Here is a 24,234-nt window from a genome sequence, read left to right as displayed (position 1 = left end):
AACCTGACTAGGTCAGCCCCCTCTAAAGACAATCTCTGGCTTTGCCTTACTTTTCTCCTTTTTCCCTCTGACCCTCCCATGGGTGTCAAATGAAACGTAAGAAAGACCATGGCTTTGGGAAAAATAGGAGACCCTATCACTTCCTATATACATGAGCCAGTTATGTAACCTCCCTGAGCCTCAGTTTTCCTATCTGCAAAGACAAGAAGACAGGGGGCAGCGTGGTGGAGTTAAGTATTTATGGCATGAGCTGAGTGTGGCTGTCGTCTCCTGCCCTCCCAGCCTTGCTGGCCTCCAGGGTTGAGAAAACACAAAACATGACTTCAGTCTTCCCCTTTTTCTTAGCATTTCTTCTGACAGCCCAATGAAGAAGAGATTTGGGGAGCAAGCCAAACTTGTCTTCTTTGGGGTTCCTAAAGATAACACAATTCGTTCAAAACAAGTGTCTAAAGCAGATGTAAGTTCTTCCTGAGACAGAGCAAATATCCTCTCTTACTCATCACCATTTTCATTATAAATCTTTGCAAAATCATATGTTCAGGGCTTCTCAGATATGCAGGCAGAAGGCTGTGTCTTGCCCTTCTTGGGCCCCGCATTCATTTCCCATGGGCACCACCCTGCCCCCACCACCAGCGTGGGTTGACGGTGTACTTGGAGTGTGTCCTCACGTGGTTGGATTGGGGGGCAGGGGGCAAGGCATTCTGACTCCATTGTTATCCAGCTATTCCCAGCTGCTGCAGAGTATAGCCTCCACTTCCAAAGGCCTGGCACATGGAGGTGCTCCTGCGTGGCACATCTCAGGGGAGCAAGACAGGGAGCCATTGGCTGAGCATGGTGGAGAGAGGGTATATTCAGGCCCACAGACAGCAAGTGCTGCTCTGTCAGAGAATTAGACTTAGCTTGTCACCAAGACACAACTGAAAATATGCAGGCCTTTGGAGTGTTTCAGAAGACTGAAGAGAAGGATCTGTAGTTGGTATCGTCTTGACATTGGCAGATGAACCAGTCATCAGCATTCCCTACCCATCCTGGTAGCATCAGTAGGCAATGTTGATGAAAGAATGATCAGGCATTAAGAACACCAGCAAAGGAAAGCGTCATGCTTGGAAATGGCACCACAGGGGCACTGCCACTCTTTGGCCTGGCAAAGAGACAAACGATGAAAGAAGCTGATGGAAAAAGCCTTACAAGAAGGCGTGGCTTCAAGGAGAGAAGATGCTGGAAAAATAAATACCCCGACCACCTTCTTCCCCCACCATCCAGGCATTGACCAGTGCTTCTCGTGGGCAGAAGGGCAGAGAGCATAGAGCCCATTACTGGGCTCCAAGCAGGTCACCCTGGGGGTGTAGAGTAGGGGGAGCACAGAGCTCCAGGCCAAATTGGAAACATCCAGAAAGTTGACACTTGGGTGTTCCCTACCAGATCCGAGCTTCAGTGTAGAGCTGGCTTGATCCCATTTCTTGTAGAGCAATCCAGGAAGTAGCCTCGTCAACTTGCTCCAAGAAGGACATAGACATAGGAAGGGATGGTGGTTAGTGGGGACTTCTTTGTGTTGGGCAGCTTGGTGGTCACCTCAGCCCCAGGACTCAGGGATACCTCACCCATGTCATGCTTGGTTTTAGAACAGGGTCTGCACTCCCAGTAACAGTGTCAGATCTGAAGTTGTAACTGCCAATGACTTGTTTGCTCAGCTGCTGCAAAGCTATCAAAAGCAACCCACAGACTAACACCCACAGCCCTGCTCTTTCTTAACCTCAGGGTCATTGACTGATTCACCTGGGTTACAACAATTCACCTGGGTTAGCAATAATCCTAAAGCACTCACTATGGAGGCTGGCTATTTTAAAGCTGTTTCTGTGTGAATAATTCAGAAAAGATATTTTGAACAAAGGATTCACTATTTATAGAGAAGGGGAAGTTGGTGTAGGTTAAGAAAGAAAAGCGTTTCATGAGCTAATTTTTCTTGAATGCTGATGTGAGGTCCTGACAATGGCTGGTAGCATCACTAATGGCAGCTGCTTCATTTGAAGATAGAGTCCTGGTAAAGAGCACAGAGCCCTGCTATGGCACCATAATAGAGCCTTCCTTTGACCTTGCCATGCTTAGCAAAATTTTTTACTCCTTTGGAATGTCTTTCTGTTATTTTTTTTCCATATGTTGCATGTTAATTTTTATCACCTACATCTTACCTCCTGGATTAGTATTTTTAAAGGATACTGTTTTACTCCAACCATGCAGCCTTAGAAAGCACCTTTTAAGAGCCCAAACTTACTGAGTGAAGATGCAAAATTCACCAACGTTGTTTTTGCCATCAAGAGGATAGTGAGAGTGGGCAACAGAGATCTCCACCCAACACTTGGGAGGCACCTCGTCCATGCTGCAGGATGCCTTGGGGAGGCCGGAAAGCTGCCCCACATTTCAGGAGTGTGCTCCTGGGGCAGTGAGAGACTGAATGCCAGGGCTCTGCCTGGGACAGGGAGATGAGGACCTGGAAAACAATGTAGACATAAAGAATAAATGTGTATATTTCCTCAGCATAGAACCGACCCCAGCCTGGGGCACCTGGGTGGCTCAGTAAGTTAAGTGTCAGACTTCAGTTCAGGTCATGATCTCACAGTTCATAAGTTTGAGCCCTGTATCAGGCTCTGTGCTGACAGCTCAGAGCCTGGAGCCTGTTTTGGATTCTGTGTGTGCCTCTCCTGTGCTCTTTCTCTCTCTCAAAAATAAACATTTAAAATTTTTTTACAAAGGGCGGCACCTGAGTGGTTCAGTCAGTTAATTGTCTGACTTCAGCTCAGGCCATGATCTCACAGTTAGTGGGTTCAAGCTCTGCACTGGGCTCTAAGCTGACAACTCAGAGCCTGGAGTCTGCTTAAGATTTTGTCTCCCTTGCTCTCTACCCCTCCCCCACTCACGCTTTGTCTCTGTCTCTCAAAAATGAGTAAACGTTAAAAAAAAAAGTTAAAAAATAAAAGAACTGACTCAGCTGGCCATCCATATAAATTCTCTGGACTTCTTTCCTCAGCTCTCAAGCAGGAGTGTAGACTAGAACATCCCTCAAGCCCTTTCTGTGCCCACGTTCTGGTGGGGACCCTCGTTGGTGTCAGGCAAGCCCTACACAGTCCCCCACCCCCATCTAGGTGATGAGCATGGCCCACTGGGAGGCAGCCTTGTTCCCTCTCACCCAGGCTGTGCCCTGTTATTAACTATCAGGCACCACCATTACTATCTATGGGGAAGACAGAGCTGTAATAAAAACAATGATTTGAGAAAGCCACTCAGTATTGCCTGGTATAAAGTATAAATTCCCTCTTCTAGTAATTTAGTGCTCAGGATAGTTGTGAGTAAGCTGTTGATATACATGTGTGCACATATACTACATACTTGGAGATTAATATAGGTGCCTGAAAGAATTCACTTGTTTGAGGCTTAATTCTGGCCGTCTTGGGAAGGAAATACCATCTTTGTCACAGGATCTCGGGACTGGGGGCTTTCCCTGCCCTTGGGGCCCTACCGGAACCCAGGGCTCGTGTTGTCCAGAAAATCAGCAATAAAATGGCCTTCACTCAGTTAGTTTAACCCTTGGTCCATCACAGGGGCTAGGCTTTACCCTCAGTGCCTGCCAAGGCATGGGTCAGCCCGTCTATTGAAGAGGCCTCTCTGTTGAGTGGGGCGCTGGTCTTCATCTCCCACATAACCCACAGTACCATTCTCTCAAACCTTAAAGCCTGGAGGGTACAACCTACTCCCACCCCGTGACTGTCTTGGGAGCATCAGAAGGACCAGGACTTCAGTACATAGAAGCGCCGACCTCCTGAGAGATCAAGGGAAATGCCTTTCATTCTTTAGTGATAACCTGCCATGGAAAATACAAGAAACCGTTAGTTTCTCAACCAGGTTATCCTGATTCATTTACATGTAAGAAGACTCAGAGATGGGTCTCTAGATCTGAGGAGTAACCACTGATGCCTTGTCCAGAAGCCCACCACAGTGTGGGCAAGATGGTGTGTGGTGCTTCTGTGAGTTTGTGAAACCAAAGGGTATATTTGTACAATATAGCCATTACTGCATACTTGAGAAATTAAATACAGATGCCAAAAAATATTTAGGGACAACTTTGAGTTGTGGCATTGAGTCTTGTGTCCATGGGAGGTAGTCATATTGAAGCAAACCCGCCAGAGAAGTGGTAAGGTGTACAGATGGTTTCGAAGGCATCCAGAGCCAGCCCCACCTGGGCTGTCTCAGGTCAGCTGGGAGAACTTGGCCAAGTTACTTGGCCCTTTTGACCCCCACTTTCTTCCATTTGCAGTCAGGGATGTGTGACAGCTGCCAAACCAAGACAGGATCACCCAACACAACCCTGCGCTCCCATGAAACAGCCCGTTCTTTCCAGATGCTGGGGTGAAATTCCTGTGTTCCCAGAGATTAAATTCTAGTGTGGAAGAAAGACAATCAAAGGTAGACTGTAAATGGGAAGTGAGATGGTGAGCTGTAGAGAAGGTGAGAAGCAAGATAGGGGATATAAGGTGAAGAGAGGGAGATGAGGCAGGTCTCTTGAGGGCAGCAGGGAAGGGAGAGATGGGGACATGGGGTCTGGTGTTCCTGGCAGAGGGGGCTTGGCTTCAAAGGCTTGCACACATAAGGAAGGCCAGGGGCAGGCACAGGGGCAGATGGAATGAGGGCTCAAGGAGTTGGAAGGGAAGGCAGGAGAATGGTAGCCAGGGGCCCCAGGGGCCATTGTGAGCCTTTGGGCTTAACCACAGGTAGGATGTGCAGTCCCAGGATGGTTTTGAGCAGGGGAGTGACATTTTTAGAAGCATACTTGATGTGTTCTGGTGCTGTTAAGAATGGACTCTAAGGGGTAAGAGAAGAAAGAGGAGCTGGGAGGAGGTAGCTGCTTCAGCCCAGGGGAGGACAGGTGGCAGTGCTGTGGGGGTAGCAGTGGAAATAACAAGAAGAAGCTCGATATTGATGGGGCACCTGGGTGGCTTAGTCATTTGAGCATCCAGCTTTGGTTCAGGTCATGATTTCACAGTTCATGAGGTCAAGCACCATGTCAGACTCTGTGCTGACAGCTCAGAGTCTGGAACCTGCTTCAGATTCTCTGTCTCCCTCTTTCTCTGCCCCTCCCCTGCTTATGCTCTGCCTCTCTCTCTTTCTCTCTCTCAAAAATAAATATACATTAAAAACTATTTAAAAAACAAGAAGCTAGATATTGAAGAAAGATCCGTTTTGAAGGTGGACCCACAGACTTGTTGATGGACTGGATGGGGCCATGGCAGAAAGAGCTGATCAAGCATGACCCCAAGAATGTTGCCCCTCCTTAGCATGTGGTGCCATGGGGAGATGCAGACCTCCTCGGGAAGTGGCAGGCTTAGGGGGTAATGGAGGGGCCAAGAGGGGCAGACAAAGTCAGAGATTCTGTTGAGACTTTGGTGACATTGTGTGACATTGTTGTCTAGTTGAACATGAGAGTCTGGGGCTCAGGAGAGGCCTGGGTTAATGATATAGATATAGGAGTTTGAAGTGTGAGAAGAAATCCTTAGGGAGGAGATGAGTTTTAACAGCAACCTCCCTCTGCACCCCCGGCACAGCTTTGATCGGTGTGGAGTACCAGGTGGATAAGGGGGTCTGGAGCTGGGCAGAAACTCCAGGGAGATAGACCCAGAGCAAAACATTGCTGTCCCGTGGGAGGGACTCACAGAAGCACAGGCAAAGCACAGTGATGCCCAGAAAAGGGGAAATCAGTGACCCTGGGTGGGTGGGGTCGCTCCATAAGGGCAGTGATATTAAAAAGAATCCTGAGGTCATGTTTAGGGCAAGATGTTTTTTCTTTCATCTCCGTGTCTTAGTGGGTGATGAGCAAAATGACATCTTATTTTAAACTGTGTGGTAACCATCTGTTACAAAGCTCAAGTTAATTGGTGCCATTATCATGTATGAATCAGGAACGTTGCTTGGAAAAGGCAGAATGAGTGACTAATAGCTCTTCCCCCGTAATACGCCAGCCTCCCTTGATGGAGTTCACCCATGATTTTCTCCTTTGCAGGTGCTCAAGGTTTTTTTTGTTTTTTGGGTTTTTTTCTCTATTCACAGTCCCTGTTCCCATGTTCGTTTGTCTGTCTTTGGTTCTTAAGTGAAGTTATTGTGTGAGGAGACTGAATGACCGCTCTGTCAAAGCTAGAAATAGGATCTTTGTACCATGTTCCCAATCACACTGTTTGTGTGAAGAATGCCTTCATCCTAGGCTTCCCATCCTGGGTCTGGCTGGAGATGAGCCATTTTTGGCTCAGCAGAGGCTGGAAAGCACTGGCATTTATCATAGCTGGATCACCTTTCCAGGGTGGTCATGTCTGATTAACAGCCATAAGAACGCTCTCACCTAGAAGCCGATTAAAATCAAACCACTAAACCTTGGCTTCCATTCCCCCCAGCCACATACTTAAGTTTTGTCATAACTCAGTTACTTTCCAAGTGGGAATAAATATGTGGGCTCGACTGAGATTTAGAAAATGATAACATTCTCTGTAAGAAATTTGAATGAAGGTATCATGAAAGGCCAGGATGCCCCGTTTCAGATGGTATTAACTCTCAGACCTAGAAAGATTACTTCTAGGTCTGTAAGATTCCTTCTAGATGAAAGAGAACTTCTAGATGTGTAGGATTCCTTCCAGATACAAAATGACTGCCAGCTGTGCGGTGAATTTACACCTCCGTGGCTCCTCTTCTGGGCTCAGAGTCCCAGAACAGCCCATGGCAAGGTGAAAAGCAGCCTCCTACCCCCGGAGGAGTGAAGCTGCTTGGAGTCTGACATGAGCCAGGTTCTGTCCCTTTGAGCATGGCTTCACGGTGTGCACCACTTGAAATAGATGAGCACTTAATGTGTTGAATTTCTGTTTGTTTTAAGCTTTTGAGGATAACAACGTAGCTAACACATGTGCGGGTTTCCAGGCCATCCTCTTTCTGGCCTAAGAGCACAACATTGGTGACCAATCCTATGATATATCTTCTAGAAATTGAATGTGGCAGCATACAGGAAGACAGGGAGGTAGGATTGAGAATCTGGGCAAAAAGATTATCTAAACTATAAAGTGAGCACCTTTTCAGGGAGCTTCAGGTGTTTTCCCTGATTTATGAAAAGCCATAGGTTGCTGAGAATGTTGAAAAGCTTTTTATTTTTTAAGTTTATTTATTTTGAGAGAAACAGAGACAGCTCAGGTAGGGGAGGGACAGAGAGAGGGGGAGGATAGAGAATCCCAAACAGGATCTGCAACATCACAGAGCCCAATGCAGGGCTCAAACCCACAAACTATGAGATCATGACCTGAGCTGAAACCAAGAGTCAGACACTTCAAGACCACTCTAGAGACTGAGGCACTTGCCACATGGCCCTCTACACAACATGCCAATTTACTTCTTCAAAACCACCAAGGGGATCTCTCTCTTCTCCTTTCTCCCTTTTCTCCTTCCTCATTCATCGTTCTCCTCCTTTCTTCTCTCTCCTCTCTCTGACTTCCTGCTTCTCTGACCATCAAATCCTTTTTAGAGTCCTCACCTGATTAGGTCAGACCCACCCACAATATTCTCCCATGGACATCAATTGAAAAGTCAATTGATTACATCTACAAAACCCCTCACATGCCAGGAAATGTTACCTAGTCATGGGTGTGGCATCCCACCTACACTCAAGGGGAGAGGATTTCCCCAGGAGGTGGATACCTTGAGGCCACCCAAGAAGTCTGCCTACCACAGATGTAATATTGTTATTTGCAGTGATAATCCTGTTATGCTTAAAGAACCAGAATGGGAGATTAAATCATGCAGAATGTATTGTGGTCAAAGGGATTTTCCCAACCTCCTCATGTGTCTTTATTAGCCAGTTCACTTGGATCAGTAGTATGTTTGGGTTAAATCCCACTCAATGATTTCAGATTTCAAACAGCATGTTTTTGAGTCCTCGGAGGAAAGCAGACCCTCTTATTGGGCTCTTTTGAAAGATACTATATTTGGAGTGGAATGGGGGTAGGCACTATGACACTGTGCTTTTGATAATAATAGCCACTGTGTACTTGCATAGCATCAGCGTTGTGCTTTGTGCAGTATTTGGCATTATGTACCTCCATATCTCCCATCAGCTGCCTGTATGATTTCCACTGTATAGATAAGAAAGAGAAGACTCAGAGAAACACCTCCACACACCTGTTGTGACCCAGCCTGTAAAATGGCAAAGCCATCAGAACCTGGCTCTAGGTGCACCCCACCCTTCCCTTTCCACCATACCTCCTCAGCTCCACTCAGAACCTTGCAAACTGTCACCTTTTCCCTCAGGCTGTTTTCTGCTGAATTTTCCATTCCAAATAATAATTGCACAATTTCTTGATTTTCTTAAAAGGACAATTCACCAATACCAGAGAAAATCTCCAAGGGGTTGCTCTTTGAGAGGCGAAATATGAAGTGAGCAGCAAAGTTCACTCAGTCATAGAACATTGAGCAAAAGCATCAGACAAGGAGGTAAAGTGAAGGAGGCCCCACAAATTACAGTCTTTGCATTGAATACTTCTTATTCTGACATGTGGTGACAGATCCCAGAGTCTCATAATGTGTAGTGATAAACGACCCTCATGCAGTATATCTAGTGAACAGGTCTCATACAATCAAAAAAATTAATTATCATTATTGTTTTATCACTGTTCTCCTTTTTATTTGTGTGAGGAAAAAGAAAGACCGAAAGGAATTCGATATGGCAATCCAAGCATTAGAAGTAAAAAAAGTGAAGGAAGGTATGTAAGGAATGGTTAGAAAATAGAATTGTCAGATAATTTAAAAAGTGGTAAAAATAAAATTGATGGTGGCTATATCTATGAGAAGCCAGCTTATCAACAATATAGTGTAGAAATAGGAAAAATTTGATGTTGAAATATACTTTAGTGACAGTATATGTTAGTGGTTTTATGACTTAGTTTTATTTTTATAGACTTTACAGTCTTTTTTTCCTTTCATAGTTTATTGTCAAGTAGGTTTCCATATATACCAACAAGTGCCCTCACCCATGCCCATCACACGCCTTCCTCTCTCCCCCACCCCCATCAGCCGTCAGTTTGTTCTCAGTATTCAAGAGTCTCTCATGGTTTGCCTCCCTCCCTCTCCCCAACTATGTTCCTCTTGGTCCTCTGTTAAGTTTCTCCTAATCCACCTATAAGTGAAAACATAGTATCTGTCTTTCTCTGCCTGACTTATTTCACTCAGCATAACACCCTCAAGTTCCATCCACATTGCTACAAATGGCCAGATTTCATTCTTTCTCATTGCCATGTAGTATTCCATTGTATAGATAAACCACATCTTCTTGATCCATTCATCATTTGATGGACATGTAGGCTCTTTCCATGATTTGGCTAATGTTGAAATTCCTGCTATAAACATTGGGGCACATGTGCCCTTATGTATCAGCATTCCTGTATCCCTTGGGTAAATTCCTAGCAGTGCTATTGCTGGGTCATAGGGGAGTTCTATTCTTAATTTTTTGAGGAACCTCCACACTGTTTTCCAGAGGGGCCATACCAGTTTACATTCCCGCAAACAGTGTAGGAGGGTGCCCATTTCTTCACATATCCGCCAGCATCTATAGTCTCCTGATTTGTTCATTTTAGCCACTCTGACCAGCCTGAGGTGGTATTTCAGTGTAGTTTTGATCTGCATTTCCCTGATAGTGCGGGATGCTGAGCATCGTTTCATGTGTCTGTTGGCCATCTGGATGTCCTCTTTGGAGAAGTGTCTGTTCATGTCTTCTGCCCATTTCTTCAGTGGATTATTTGTTTTTCAGGTGTGGAGTTTGGGGAGTTCCTTATAGATCTTAGATACTAGCCCTTTATCTGATATGTCATTTGCAACTATCTTTTCCCATTCCATTGGTTGCCTATTAGTTTTATTGATTGTTTCCTTTGCCTGCAGAAGGTTTTTATCTTGGTTAGGTCCCCGTAACCTAGATAAAACCTTTTGCTCTTGATACCCTTGCCTTTGCAGATGTGTCAAGTAAGAAATTGTGGTTGAGGCCAAGAAGGTTGTTTCCTGCTTTCTCCTCTAGGGTTTTGATGGTTTCCTGTCTCACATTCAGGTCCTTTATCCATTTTGAGTTTATTTTTGTGTATGGTGTGAGACACTGATCTAGTTTCATTCTTCTGCATGTTGCTGTCCAGTTCTTCCAGCACCATCTGTTAAAGAGGCGGTCATTTTTCCATTGGATACTCTTTCCCGCTTTGTCAAAGATTAGTTGGCCATACATCTCTGGGTCTAATTCTGAGTTCTCTATTCTATTCCATTGGTCTATGTGTCTGTTTTTGTGCCAACACCATACTGTCTTGATGATGACAGCTTTGTAGTAGAGGCTAAATTCTGGAATGGTGATGCCTCCCGTTTTGATTTTATTCTTCAATATTACTTTGGCTATTCGGGGTCTTTTGTGGTTCCATACAAATTTTAGGATAGTTTGTTCTAGTTTTGAGAAGAATGCTGGTGCGATTTTATTGAGATGGCATTGAATGTGTAGATTGCTTTGGGTAGTAATGACATTTTAACAATATTTATTCTTCTGATCCATGAGCATGGAATGCTTTTCCATTTCTTTGTGTCTTCTTCAATTTCCTTCATAAGTTTTCTATAGTTTTCATCATACGGATCTCCTATATCTTTGGTTAGGTTTATTCCTAGGCATTTTATGTTTTTTTGTGCAATTGTGAATGGGATCAGTTTCTTGATTTCTCTTTCTGTTGCTTCATTATTGGTGTATAAAAATGCAGTCAATCTCTGTATGTTGATTTTGTACCTTGTGAATCTGCTGAATTCATGGATCAGTTCTAGTAGGCTTCTGGTGGAATCTGTCGGGTTTCTATGTAGAGTATCATGTCGTCTGCGAAAACTGAAAGTTTGACTTCTTCCTTGCCAATTCTGATGCCTTTTATTTCCTTTTGTTGTCTGATTGCTGATGCTAGGACTTCCAGCACTATGTTAAACAACAATGGTGAGAGTGGACATCCCTGTTGTGTTCCTGATCTCAGGGGGAAAGCTCTCAGCTTTTCCCCATTGAGGATGATGTTAGCTGAGGGCTTCTCATAGGTTGCTTTTATGATGTTTAAGTTAAGTTCCTTCTCTCCTGACTTTCTCGAGGGTCTTTATTAAGAAAGGAAGCTGTTTGTTGTCAAATGCTTTTTCTGCATCTATTGACAGGATCATATGGTTTTTATCTTTTTTTTTATTAATGTGATGCATTACATTGATTGATTTGCGAATATTGAACCAGCCATGTCACCTAGGAATGAACCCACTTGATCATGCTGAATAATTCTTTTTATGTGCTGTTTCATTTGATTTGCAAGTATCTTGTTGAGGACTTTTGTATCCGTATTCATCAAGGATTTTGGCCTGCAGTTCTCTTTTTGCTGGGTCTCTGTTTGGTGTGGGAATCAAAGTTATGCTAGCATCGTAGAATGAGTTCAGAAGTTTTCCTTCCATTTCTATTTTTTGGAATAGCTTGAGAAGAATGGGTATGAACTCTGATTTTAAATGTCTGGTAGAATTCCCCGGGGAAGCCATCTGGTCCTGGGCTCTTATTTGTTGGGAGAGTTTTGATAACTGATGCAATTTCTTCACGAGTTCTGGGTCTGTTCAGATTTTCTATGTCTTCCTGTGTGAATTTTGGTAGTACGTGTGTGTTTAGGAATTTTTCCATTTCTTCTAAGTTGTCCAGTTTGTTGGCATATAATTTTTCATAGTATTCCCTGATAATTGCTTGTATTTCTGAGGGATTGGTTGTAAAAAATCCATTTTCATTCATGATTTTGTCTATTTGGGTGCTCTCTGTTTTCTTTTTTTTTTAATATTTTATTTATTTTTGAGAGAGAGAGAGAGACAGCATGAGCGGGGAGGGACAGAGAGAGAGGGAGACACAGAATCTGAAACAGGCTCCAGGCTCTGAGCTAAGCCGTCAGCACAGAGCCCGATGCGGGGCTCGAACCCACGAACCGTGAGATCATGACCTGAGCCGAAGTCGGACGCTCAACCAACTGAGCCACCCAGGCTCTCTTTTCTTTTTGAGAAGCCTGGCTAGAGGTTTATCAACTTTGCTTATTTTTTCAAAAAAAACAACTCTTGGTTTCATTGACTTGTTCAACTGGTTTTTTTTTTTTGTTTCTATAGTTTTTATTTCTGCCCTGATTTTTATTATTTCTCTTCTTCTACTGGGTTTGGAGTGCTCTTGTTGCTTTCCTTCTAGTTCCTTTAGGTGCACTATTAGATTTCGTATTTGTGCTTTTTCTAATTTCTTGAAATAGGCCTGGAATGCTATGTACTTTCCTCTTAGGACTGCCTTTGCCACATCCCTTAGAGTTTGGATTGTTGTATTTTCACTTTCATTTGTTTCCATGTATTTTTTAATTTCTTCTCTAATTGCCTGATTGGCCCATTCATTCTTTAGTAGTGTTCTTTAACCTCCATGTTTTTGGAGGTTTTCAAATCTTTTTCCTGTAATTGATTTCAAGTTTCATAGCATTGTGATCTGAAAGTGTGCATGGTATGATCTCAGTTGTTTTCTATTTATTTACAGCTGCTTTATGGCCCAGTATGTGATCTGTCTTGGAGAATGTGCCATGCGCACTTGAAAAGAAGATGAATTCCATAGCCTCAAGATGTAGAGTTCTAAATATATCTGTCAAATCCATCTGGTCCAATGTGTCATTCAAGTCCATTGTTTCTTTAGTGATTTTCTGTCTAGTTGATCTCTCCATTGCTATAAGTGGAATATTAAATCCCCCTGCTATTAGCACATTCTTATCCATAAGATTGTTTCTATTTGTGATTGTTTTATGTATTTGGGTGCTTCTGTATTCCGTGCATAGACATTTACAATTGTTAGCTTTTCCTGATGGAAAGACCCTGTAATTGTTGTATAATGCCGTTCTTCATCCCTTGTTACTGCCTTTGCTTTAAAGTCCAGTTTGTCTGATATAAGTATGGCTACTCCAGCTTTCTTTTGACTTCCAGTAGCATAATAGATATTTCTCCATCCCCTTACTTTCAATCTGAAGGTGTCCTCAGGTCTAAAATGAGTCTCTTGTAGACAGCAAATAGATGGATTTTGTTTTGTTTTATTTTATCCATTCTGCTACCTTATGTCTTTTGCTTGGAACACTTAGTCCATTTACATTCAGTGTTATTATTGAAAAATATGAGTTTAGAGTCATTGTGTTCTCTGTAGGATTCATGCTTGTGGTAGTGTCTCTGGTACCTTATGTTCCTTGCAACATTTCCCTCATAGAGTCCCCCTTAGGATTTCTTGTAGGACTGGTTTAGTGGTGATTAATTCTTTCAATTTTTGTTTATTTGGGAAGACTTTTATCTCTCCTTCTATTCTGAATGACAGGCTTGCCTGATAGAGGGTTCTTGGGTGCATATTTTTTTTGTTCATCGCATTGAAGATTTCTTGCCATTCTTTTCTGTCCTGCCAAGTTTCAGTAGATAGGTCTATAACTACTCTGGTAGGTCTCTCTTTGTATGTTAGGACCCTTTTATCCCTAGCTGCTTTCAGAATTCTCTCTTTGTCCTTATATGTCGTCAGTTTCATTATGATATGTTGTGCAGATTGATTCAAGTTATGTCTGAGGGGAGTTCTCTGTGCCTCTTGGATTTCAATGTCTGTTTCCTTCCCCAGATTAGGGAAGTTCTCAGCTAGAATTTGTTCAAGTACTCCTTCAGCACCTTTTTCTCTCTCTTCCTCTTTTGGAATTCCTATGATACGGACATTGTTCCATTTGATTGCATCACTCAGTTCTAGAATTCTTCTTTCATGCTCCTGGATCAGTGTATCTCTCTTTTTCTCAGCTTCCTCTTTTTCTATAATTGTGTCTTCTAATTCACCTATTCTCCCCTCTGCCTCTTCAATCCGTGCATTGGATGCCTCCATTTCATTATGCATCTCATTTACAGCATTTTTTAATTCATCACAACTATTTTTAAGCTCCATAGTCTTTGTAGCAATAGTTTCTCTGATGTCTTCCATGCCTTTTTCAAGCCCAGCGATTAATTTTATGACTATTGTTCTATATTCTTGTTCACTTCTGTTGCTTATATCTTTTTTGAGCAGTACTTTAGCTGTCATTTCTTCCTGGAATTTCTTTATAGGAGAGTTCTTCCATTTCATCATTTTGGCTAGCTTTCTGTCTCTTGTTAGTTTTAAAAGCTTGTTATGCACTCTACACCTGTGAGTACTGCCATATTAAAGAAAGCTCATTGACTGTACAGGGCCTATCCATTCAGGAAGTGTACTTTTAATGGTGTCTCTTGGTCTCTCTTGTTGAGACTTTGGTTATTTTATTTCCCTACTTGTAGTGGTATTTGGGACTCTTTACCATGTGTACTTTGGCTTGTTTCTTGAGGTGGCCCTGGAAAGGAAAGCTGACAGACAAACACACAGGGAACAGTGGCATGCAAATGCACAGACAAATCCAACAAATAAGCAAACTGAAAGAGAAAAAGAAAAAGAAAAAAGAAAAAAAAAAAAGACAAAGGATAGTCTAAAAGCATAAAACCAGAATTCCCAGCTACAAATAAAGAGCAGGGTGTATGTAGTGCTGACGGAAGAGCATATACAAAGAGAGAAATGACAGAGGCGGGGAGAACGCAAAATTGGACAATGACCAGGCAGAGTGACTAAGAGGCTTTATTCAGAGAGAGAAAGAGGAGAATATGGTAGGAGGTGATGAGAAAGAAAAGAAGATAATGTTACTCAGAGAAACTGTATAGTCTAATTACTCCAGAGAGAGAGAGAAAGATAGCAGTGGAGGTGTAGAATATACATCTAGAGAATGGATTAAATGTGACTGTTAAGCAAACCAATGACCAGAGTGTCCAGTCCAGCAGTCTCATACAAATGAGACAAGGAAAATATGTCTGAATAGAAAGAATTAACCTAGAATTAATCAAGGCAGTGCATCCATGTTGGTCTTGCCCCAGTCTCTGGTAAAAAAAGGAAAGCAGCTCTCTAGTGGGGATGGACATGGTTTGGTGTAGGCAGGTCTTAGGTTCCACTGTGGTCCTACAGGCTGCTCCCTGAGGTCCTGCCTTGGTGGCTGTAGGGAGAAAAATGGTGGCGCCCCAGTCCCTTCTCAAACCAAGCATTGCCAGTCACTCTTTTGGGTCCAATCTCCCTGTGCCGTGGGCATAGACAAGGTGGGCCCTGTTCTATGCCCCAAGCCCGGCCTCATTTCCAGGTCTTAGTCCATGTGCTTTATTGATAACGCCTGAAATACAATCCCACAGACTGGGCTGCTTCCCTGCTGGGGATCCAGCCCGGAGAGTAGCAGAGCAGTTTCTTCTGGAGCCACCTGGCACCGGGGCACCCAGCCCAAAGTCAGGGCCACAGCTAGAAATACCTCTATCCTGAGCCGAGGTTTTTCTCTTCTCCAGGGACTGTTCTATGAGCAGTGTCAGCTGCTCTTTCTTTTCCCCTTGACTCTCCGTGGCTCCCTGCGAAGGGGGTTCCCTCCTCTCCCTCTGTGTCTCCGGGTCCTGGCCCTCTTTCATCTTCCCCAGTTTGCACTCACGTACCTAAGTTGTATTCTTAGTGGACTCTGTCTCTTTTCCTCCCTGACTCCTGTGGTTCAATGTCCTGTGGCTTCATGCCTTCTCTGTTTGAGAGATGGGGGCGAGAGAAATGTATGGAGCTCCCTACTTCTCCTCCATCTTGCCTCCCTCCTCTAGACTTTACAGTCTTATATGTACTGAAGCTGCCTTTTTGATACTTCAGAAACACTGCTCTGCATTTTATGGAGAAATTAATGTAGAATGGAAATGTTTGCAAATTAGAATTTTCATCCAGCAAGCACCAGCTCTCAGGAATCTCGCCCCCTGAATCTTTTCTTTTGCCTTCAAAATGCCCTCTAATTAATTTGCCAGCAGCTTCCAGCCCTGTCTCTATTTCGACATAGTCTCCAAAGCTGGACCCAATACCCTTTCATTTTTTTAACTCTATTGAAACATGACATATATGTTTCTACTTTTCTGTAGAAAAGTTCAGTGCATAACAACACATTCTATAACAAGGACTCCTATCCAGATATTCAGATCAAAAAAACAAACGTCAGAGGCCCCTGGGTGGCTCAGTTATTTAAGCATCTGAGTTCCACTTAGGTCATGGTCTCACAGTCCATGGGTTCAAGCCCCACATCAGGCTCTGTGCTGACAGCTCAGAGCCTGGAGCCTGTTCAGATCCTGTGTCTCCCTCCCTCTCTGCTCCTGCCCACTCATGCGTTCTCTCGCTCTCTGTCTCTCTCTCTCAAAAATAAATAAACATAAAAATAAATGTAAAAAATAAAGCGGTCTTCTGGGGCACCTGCGTGGCTCAGTTAATTAAATATCCAACTTCAGCTCAGGTCATGATCTCACATTTCATGGGTTTGAGCCCCATATTGGGCTCTCTGCTGACAGCTCAGAGCCTGGAGCCTGCTCCAGATTCTGTCTCCCTCTCTTTCTTCCCCTTCCCCCACTCACATTGTGTGTGTGTGTCTCTCTCTCTCAAAAAGAAATAAACACTTAAAATTTTTAAAAAAAGAAAGACTTCTACAACATAGATTTATTTGGCCTCTTTATGAACTTTATATAAATGGAATCATGAATGGGTTAAGTTCTGGATTCTTTCACTTACTATTAAGCTTGTGAGATTCAGTCATAATGTTAAGTGTAATCATAGTTTATTCTCATTACTCCCAGTATTGCTATGTATGCATCTACTCCAAATTATTTATCTACTATGTTGTTGATGGACCTCTGGTTTCTTACACTAGCCTGCCATGGCAAAACACCAGAGACTCGGCAGCTTAAACAACAGAGATTTATTTTCTTGAGATTCTAGAGGCTAGAATTCTCAGATCTAGGTGCCAGCCAGTGCAGTTTTCTTGGTGAGGACTGTCTGTGCCTTGTAGACAGCCACCTTCTGGCTGTGCCCTCATGTGGCCTTTCCTCAGTACATATGCACAGAGACAAAAAGAACGAGCTCCCTGATGTCCCTTATAAGAACATTAATCCTTTCAGATCCAGGACACAACCTTATGACCTCATTTAACTTTAATTACTTCCTCAGAGGCCCCATCTCCAAATACAGCCACACTAGGGGTTAGGGCTTCAACATATGAATTGAGAGAGGGTTTGGGGCCAGGGGATAATTCAGTCCATAACATTTTGGTTGTATCCAGTATTTTATTATAAATAAGTGCTGCTGTGAACATTCTTATACATGTTTTTGGTGAACATGTGTATACATTTCTGCAGAAACATACCTACGGGTGGTATTGCTAAGTCATATGATTTTACACATGTTTAGCTTTATAACATTTTTCAGCGAATGTACCAGTTTGGTACCTTACTGTCTAGAATTCTGGTTGCTCCGTATTATTTGTCTTTTCATTTTAGTCATCATTATTAATGTTCACTAGTTTTGGATATTTCACTTTAGTCATTGGTGTTAACCCTCGCTAGTTTTTAATGTATATAGGATCTATGATGATGCCTCCTTTTTCATTTCTAATGTTGATACTTTCCCTTTTATTTTCATTAATAATGTTCTAGAGACTTAAATATTGTACTTATCTATTCAAAGAATCTACTTTGGCCTCTGTTGGCTTTTTTACTGTACATTTTTTCCTGTTTAATTAATCTCTGCTCTATTTTTTTAATTTTCTCTTCTTCCTTTGGGTTATATATGTTACTCTTTCTTCTGGCTTCAGGAGGTGGAAGCTTATGCCATTATATCTTCTTTGGCAGTATGCTATAATGCAACACATCTCTAAAGCCATAAGTCTCTGTGCAGTGCTTTAGCTGAATATTACAGGTTTTGATGGATAATTCATCTTTATCATACAATTTAAAACATTTTCTAATTTCTCTTGCAATTTTTGTTCTTTGATCCCTAGATTATTTAGAAATATATTGCTTAATGACTAAGAAAATGTGGGGTATTTTAGTGAGAGAATATACAATGAATGATTTCAGACATTTAAAATTTGAGACTTGTATTAGGACCCAGCACATGATGAAGTTTGGGAAATACTCCTTATGTGCTTGAAAAAATTTTGAATTCTGTCCTTCTTAGGTATAGTGTTTTATATTAGTTATATCAACTTTGTTGGTTTTGTTATTCATATATTCTCTGTCTTTAACTGAGCTTTTATCCACATGTTCTACCAGCTGCTGAAAGAGGTATATTAAAGACTCCCCTGTGATTGTGGGTTTCTCTACTTCACCTTTGATTCTATCAACTTTTTGGGTATATACAGATTTAGACCTTGTTATACCATCCTAGTATGATGTGATTTTAGTTTTGTTTTTATGTGAAGGCCTATGGCATTTAACAATCTACTTTTGTTGGTCTGAAAGTGCCATTATTTCCCATTCATATCTGAGGATATTTCTAGGCTTTGACAGTCACATAAGGTCTCTATCACGTTTTTATTCTCTCTCCTCACTCACACACACCCCTCTCTCCCTGCCTCTCTCTCTCTTTCCCTCTCTCCCCCTCTCCCTCCCTTCCTCTCTCTCTTTCTCTCTCTCTCTCTCTCTCTCTCTCTCTCACACACACACACACACACCTTTTAAATATACAAAATACATTCTTAGTTTTCAGGCCATATAAAAATAGACCACTGGCCAGATTTCACCCACAGACCAAAGTTTACTGACTCCTGATCTATATTATTATCTTTACTTTGGATTTATTTACTGGGTTTCTTTCCTTAATTTCTTGAGACGAAATTAAGGAAATAAAGTCATTAATTCTTATTCTTTCTTCTTTTCTCTCATAAGCAATTGAGGTTATTAATTTTCCCCAGATAACTATTTTAGCCACATTCTACAAGTTTTGAAATGTAGCACTTGTGTTATTGTACAGTTCAAAAATAGCCTTATTTTGTACAAATCAAAACCATACTGAGATACCACCTCATGCCAGTCAGAGTGGCTAAAATGAACAAATCAGAGGACTCTAGATGCTGGTGAGGATGTGGAGAAACAGGCACCCTCCTATACTGTTGGTGGGAATGTAAAATAGTGCAGCCCCTCTGGAAAACAGTGTAGAGGTTCCTCAAAAAATTAACAGTAGAACTCCCTTATGACCCAGCAATAGCACTGCTAGGAATTTACCCAAGGGATATAGGAATGCTGATGCATAGGGGCACATGTATCCCAATGTTCATAGCAGCACTCTCAACAATAGCCAAAACATGGAAAGAGCCTAAGTGTCCATCATCTGATGAATGGATCAAGAATATGTGGTTTATCTATACAATGGAATACTACATGGCAATGAGAAAGAATGAAATCTGGCCATGTGTAGCAACATGGATGGAACTAGAGGGTGTTATGCTGAGCGAAATCAGTCAGGCAGAGAAGGACAGATACCATGTGTTTGCACGTATAGGAGGATTACGAGGAGCTTAACGGAGGACCATGAGGGAGAAGAAGGAGAAAAATAGTGGGGAAGAAGGAGGGAGGCAAACCATGAGAGATTCTTGAATGCCGAGAACAAACTGAGGGCTGATGGGGTGGGGAGGAGGGGCAGGGAGGTAATGGGCATGGAGGAGGGCACTTGTGGGAATGAGCACTGAGTGTTATATGGGAACCAACTTGACAATAAACTATTTAAAAAATAGTCTTATTTTGATTTTGATTTATTCTTTGACCTATGAATTATTAGAAGTATTTTTTTTAATTTTTAAATATGTGGAAATCACATTAAATATTTCTGGTAACTTTTACATTATTGATTTCTATCTTAATTGTTCTATAGTCAGAGAGCATGATTTATTAGACTTGAAATTTATTGAGACTTTTTGCTTTATGGACCAGAATATGATCTTTTTGTCATCTCAATGTTCCCTGTCTGCTAGAAAAGGACATAGTCTTCTATTGTAAACTGTATTATTTTATATATGTACATTTGGTCATTATGTTGTTCAAATCTATATATTAATTTTTTTACTGGATCTCTTAATTACTGAGAAAGATGCATGAGAATTCCCCACTATGATTGTGCATTTGTTTATATCTCCTTTTATTTTTATGGATTTTTAAATAGGATTGTGTTATTGAATACAGCAACTAAAGTTATGTGTTCCTCATAAACTGAGGTGCTGAACATTTTAAAGAGAGTCTATTTAACTATAATAATGCTTTCTTGCCTCTCAGTTTATTTTATCTGATAATTAATTCAGTTATCCTAGCTTTCTTTAGGTTAAAATTGGTCTAAAGCACCATTTACCATACTTTTACTTTTAGTACTTCTGTATTCTCATGTTTTAGATATGTCCTTTTTTCATGGTATGTTGATTTATTCTTAAAATCAGTTTGACAACTTTTGCCTTTAGCCAGTGCATTTATTTTTATTGCAACCACTCTTTGTCCCTGTTCTGTATGAGTTTTTTTCCTTCCTCTATAAGCTTTCTTTTTGTTCCACTGAGTATTTTTAAATTATTTTATTCTTTTCCTCTTTCTAGTATTGAAAGGTTACCATAATTCATAAAACATACATATGAATCACATCCCAGATTCATCAATGTCTTAACCTATACCCAGGCAATACCAGGACCTTAGACTAGTCTAATTTTATTTGCACCCTCCCTTTTCTTGATTTATAAGTTATTATCATTTATTTTAATTTTATACTTTTAACCTCATCAGACATTATTATTGTTTTTTTAATACAGTGTTTATTTAGACTTACCCATGTACTTACCATTTTTGCTTCTTTTCACTTCTTACATATAAGCTCTTCCATTTGAAGCTCATCCTTTAGAATTTTCTTGGGTGTCTGCTGATTTTGCTCTCTCCATATTTATTCATCTTAAAATGCCTTTGTTTTACCTCCATTTCTGAAAAACATTTTTTCTGGATTGCATTTGCTTGTTTTGCTTTTTTTTTTTTTTTAGACATCGGCTATCAGTCTGCTACTTCTTCAAAGATAATTTTTCCTATTCTACTTTAAGATATGTTCTCTGTCTCTGTCTTATATTTTGTGGTTTCACTAGGATACTTCAAGGAATAAACTAGCTTTATTTTTCTTGTTTGGAATGTCTTACACTTATTAACTCTTTGAATTTATTCCTATATATTTTTTCTGAAAAATTCTTCCATTGAGATCTCTTCAGTATTGCCTCTGAATTTCAGTTTGTCTAACCGAACAGGGTTAGAGTTTTCCAGTCTGTTCTTCATGTCTCCTAACCTGTCTTTTGTATTCTTTATTTCCCTCTTAGTTGCTTTCTGAATAATTTCTTCTGATTTAGATTCATATATATTTTTTCTTTGACATTGTCTAATTCGATGTAAAACTGATTGTTTTTTATTTCTATTATTCTCTTCTATTAAAAAAATTTTTTTTAATGTTTATTTATTTCTAAAAAAGAGAGACAAAGCACAAGCAAGGAAGGGACAGAGAGAGAGGGAGATAGAATCCCAAGCAGACTCCAGGTTCTGAGCTGTCAGCATAGACCGTGAGATCATGACTTGAGCCAAAGTCGGATGCTTAACCAACTGAGCCACCCAGATGCCCCAATCCTCTTCCATTTTTAAGTCCTACTTTTATTTTCCAAATCTGTTTCTTATGCTGTGGTCTTATTTGTTTCCTTCTTTTATGTCTTTTAAACATTTTAAGCATATCTGTTTATAGTCTCTAGCTGACCATTCTTAGCTTCAAGTTCATAGGTACCTATGAGTTTGGGTCTATAACTCTTACTCATGATGTCTGCTTTCCTGTTGTGTTTGTAATTTGGGGTTGTGAGCAGGATATTATCTGTGGGAATCTGGTGGCCTGACTTGAGGGTGTTCTCAACTCTGTTGAGTGATATATTTGTTTCTTTGTTTATGCCAAACTCCCAAAGGAAATTGCCATCCTATAACCAATCTTTATGTTAATTTCTTTGCTTAGGCATTTCAAGCCACAAATCAATTTTAGCTCAAGTCAGAGCCATGTCAATAGTTACAACTTGTCTGGAAGGAGTTGGTTTTGTATTTTTGTTGTTGTTTTTTTATTTCTCTGCAAAGCTCCATCTAGAAGAGACACATTTCCTTCTCAGCTTCCTTTGCCAGGAGGAAAACTGTTTCTAATCTTTGCACTTACGGGATTGTTTTTGAGCTTCCTAACTTCATGTGGTATGAGAAGGATCCCTGGTCTCAATTCCCCACATCACAGAATCTCAAAGCCGTTTTTCAGATTCTTGTGAAGTGATTAAACAGGCAAAATGTCTCCACCCATAGGAGATGCAGAGTTGGACCATATTTCTAATTTTATTCCGTATTTATTTTTTGGTCATTGAGGATTTACCACACTTTATTTCAGACTTGGATATACATTTCACAAGAGGGTTGACAAGGAGGATTATTTCCTCTGACTCCTTTTTCTCTTTAATTCTGTATCTCCCACTTATTTTGAGGAAAGGGGCTTCTCTCTTCTAATGACTAAGGACAAAGCATTCAGCTCCTGCTTTCTTTGCTGTTCTTTACACATGCACACAAGATCATATTTCAAATTGGATTCTCTAAGTATAACAAAGAAATTAAAATTAATTAAATAGAGAATAGCAAAAGTAAAAGTCTACAGGAGGTTTTAGAGATGTAAGAAGTAGTGAAGTGTTCTTAAAGAGTCATTTTCTTTGGTCTTTTGGACGTCATAACCTGTAAAGCCAGCTTGGCTCCTCCTCTTCTCTTATATTCCTAATGTGATTCCTTTTCCTTCAGACTCATTAAACTTTTTTCATTAAAGCATCTTTCTTCCAATACTACAAGGTAAACAGTGAATGGAGGCAAAAAGTTTAACATGCTGTTTGTAGATGCTTGCTTGATTCAGGGGTGTACTTTGCATTTCTAGGGACCTCTAGTAGGGTTTCTCAAGCTCTCTGTACTGAAGAACCATTTTTTTAAGCTTTCAATTCATTCTGAACCAATACTTCCTTAGATTCAATGAAAGTGTAGCAGCAAGGTCCATTGCTGTACAAGCTCCTAAACAGCTCCTCTCATTTCCGGTCCTCACCTCTACATGCCCCAGCAGACCTCACAGGGTCTCTGGGTGGTCTGAGTGAAAAGAGCCTCCCTTAGACCTCTCTTCCATAAATACAAAATCAAATATGCTTACCCCAAAAAGGACCTCAGTATGTGAAGGTACTTTTTAATCCAAAAGGGTATGGTTTATTTATTCACTTATTACTTTATGCATAAATACATTCCTTGCTTTAACCCAGGCTTTTGGACCCTTTTTGACAAAAACACATATATGGTACTTTCTATATGCAAACCCCTGTTTTAAGTGCTTCCCAAATAGTAAATAACATATTGTTCATAAAAATTCTACTAGAACAATACTACTCTCATCTCCATTTCTCAGAAGAGAGGACTGAAACATTAGGCAAAGTAACTGTTCCAGGTTACCCTGCTAAGAAGTAGTGGAACTGAGGGGTGCCTGGGTGGCCCAGTCGGTTAAGCGCAAGGGTCATGATCTTACTATTCATGGGTTTGAGCCTCGCATTGGATTCTGTGTCTCCCTCTCTCTGCCCCACCCCTGCTTGCATGCTCTGTCTCTCAAAAATGAATAAACGTTAAAAAAAAAAAAAAAAGAAGAAGTAGTGGAACTGAGATTTGAACTCAGAAAATCTAATTCCATGTCCCTATATTTAACCACTCCTCTGGCTACCTCTCTGAGCACTTGACTATCTCATACTCCGACCTCAGATCTACAGGAATAGGATTTCCAAAGCCTACTTTTTGGGTGAATAATTCATTATGCCCCCATTGTCAACATGAAAAAATTGGTCATTATCACACAGAGCTCTAAATTGAAAAGGATGAGCAGATCTTCTGTTTCCTTTGTGGAAAGACTGATGATTGATTAGCATGTCTACCCTGAAAAGGATGATGATTTATTAATGCTGCCTGCGTGGATGCAAAAGGGGATTGACCTGAGACAGACACATCAGAGAAATCACCTGTGAGCTTCAGGGCTCTGTGCCTCCGAAAAATATGAAAATTATAACCAAACTGTAAAAATTCCAACTCATATATTTAAGAGGAGAAAAATTTATTCAACTAGTCACTGCACCAGTTAGATTCCCCCTAAGTATGTTTAACTGAATTCAACCACTTTTTAAAAACTAAATCAAGACAAATGACTTAATTTACATAGATATTGTCTTTGGCACCAGAATAGTT

The 24,234-nt window shown here is 41.0% G+C and overlaps 1 protein-coding gene across 1 annotated transcript in view; it reads left to right on the top strand.

Annotated features, from left to right (window-relative positions):
* OTUD7A (OTU deubiquitinase 7A) overlaps nucleotides 1-24,234 on the top strand; it is a gene marked incomplete at its 5' end in the record, with an annotated part of 94,504 nt that overhangs the window by 9,865 nt on the left and 60,405 nt on the right. The gene's annotated exons all lie outside the window — the stretch shown is intronic.

The sequence above is a fragment of the Hyaena hyaena genome, unplaced genomic scaffold (genome assembly GCF_003009895.1).
Source record: "Hyaena hyaena isolate Hyena2069 unplaced genomic scaffold, ASM300989v1 scaffold_670, whole genome shotgun sequence".
Taxonomy (NCBI): Eukaryota; Metazoa; Chordata; class Mammalia; order Carnivora; family Hyaenidae; genus Hyaena; species Hyaena hyaena.
The sequence above is the reverse complement of the archived record's forward strand: the minus strand, read 5'-3'. Positions and strand labels throughout refer to the sequence as shown.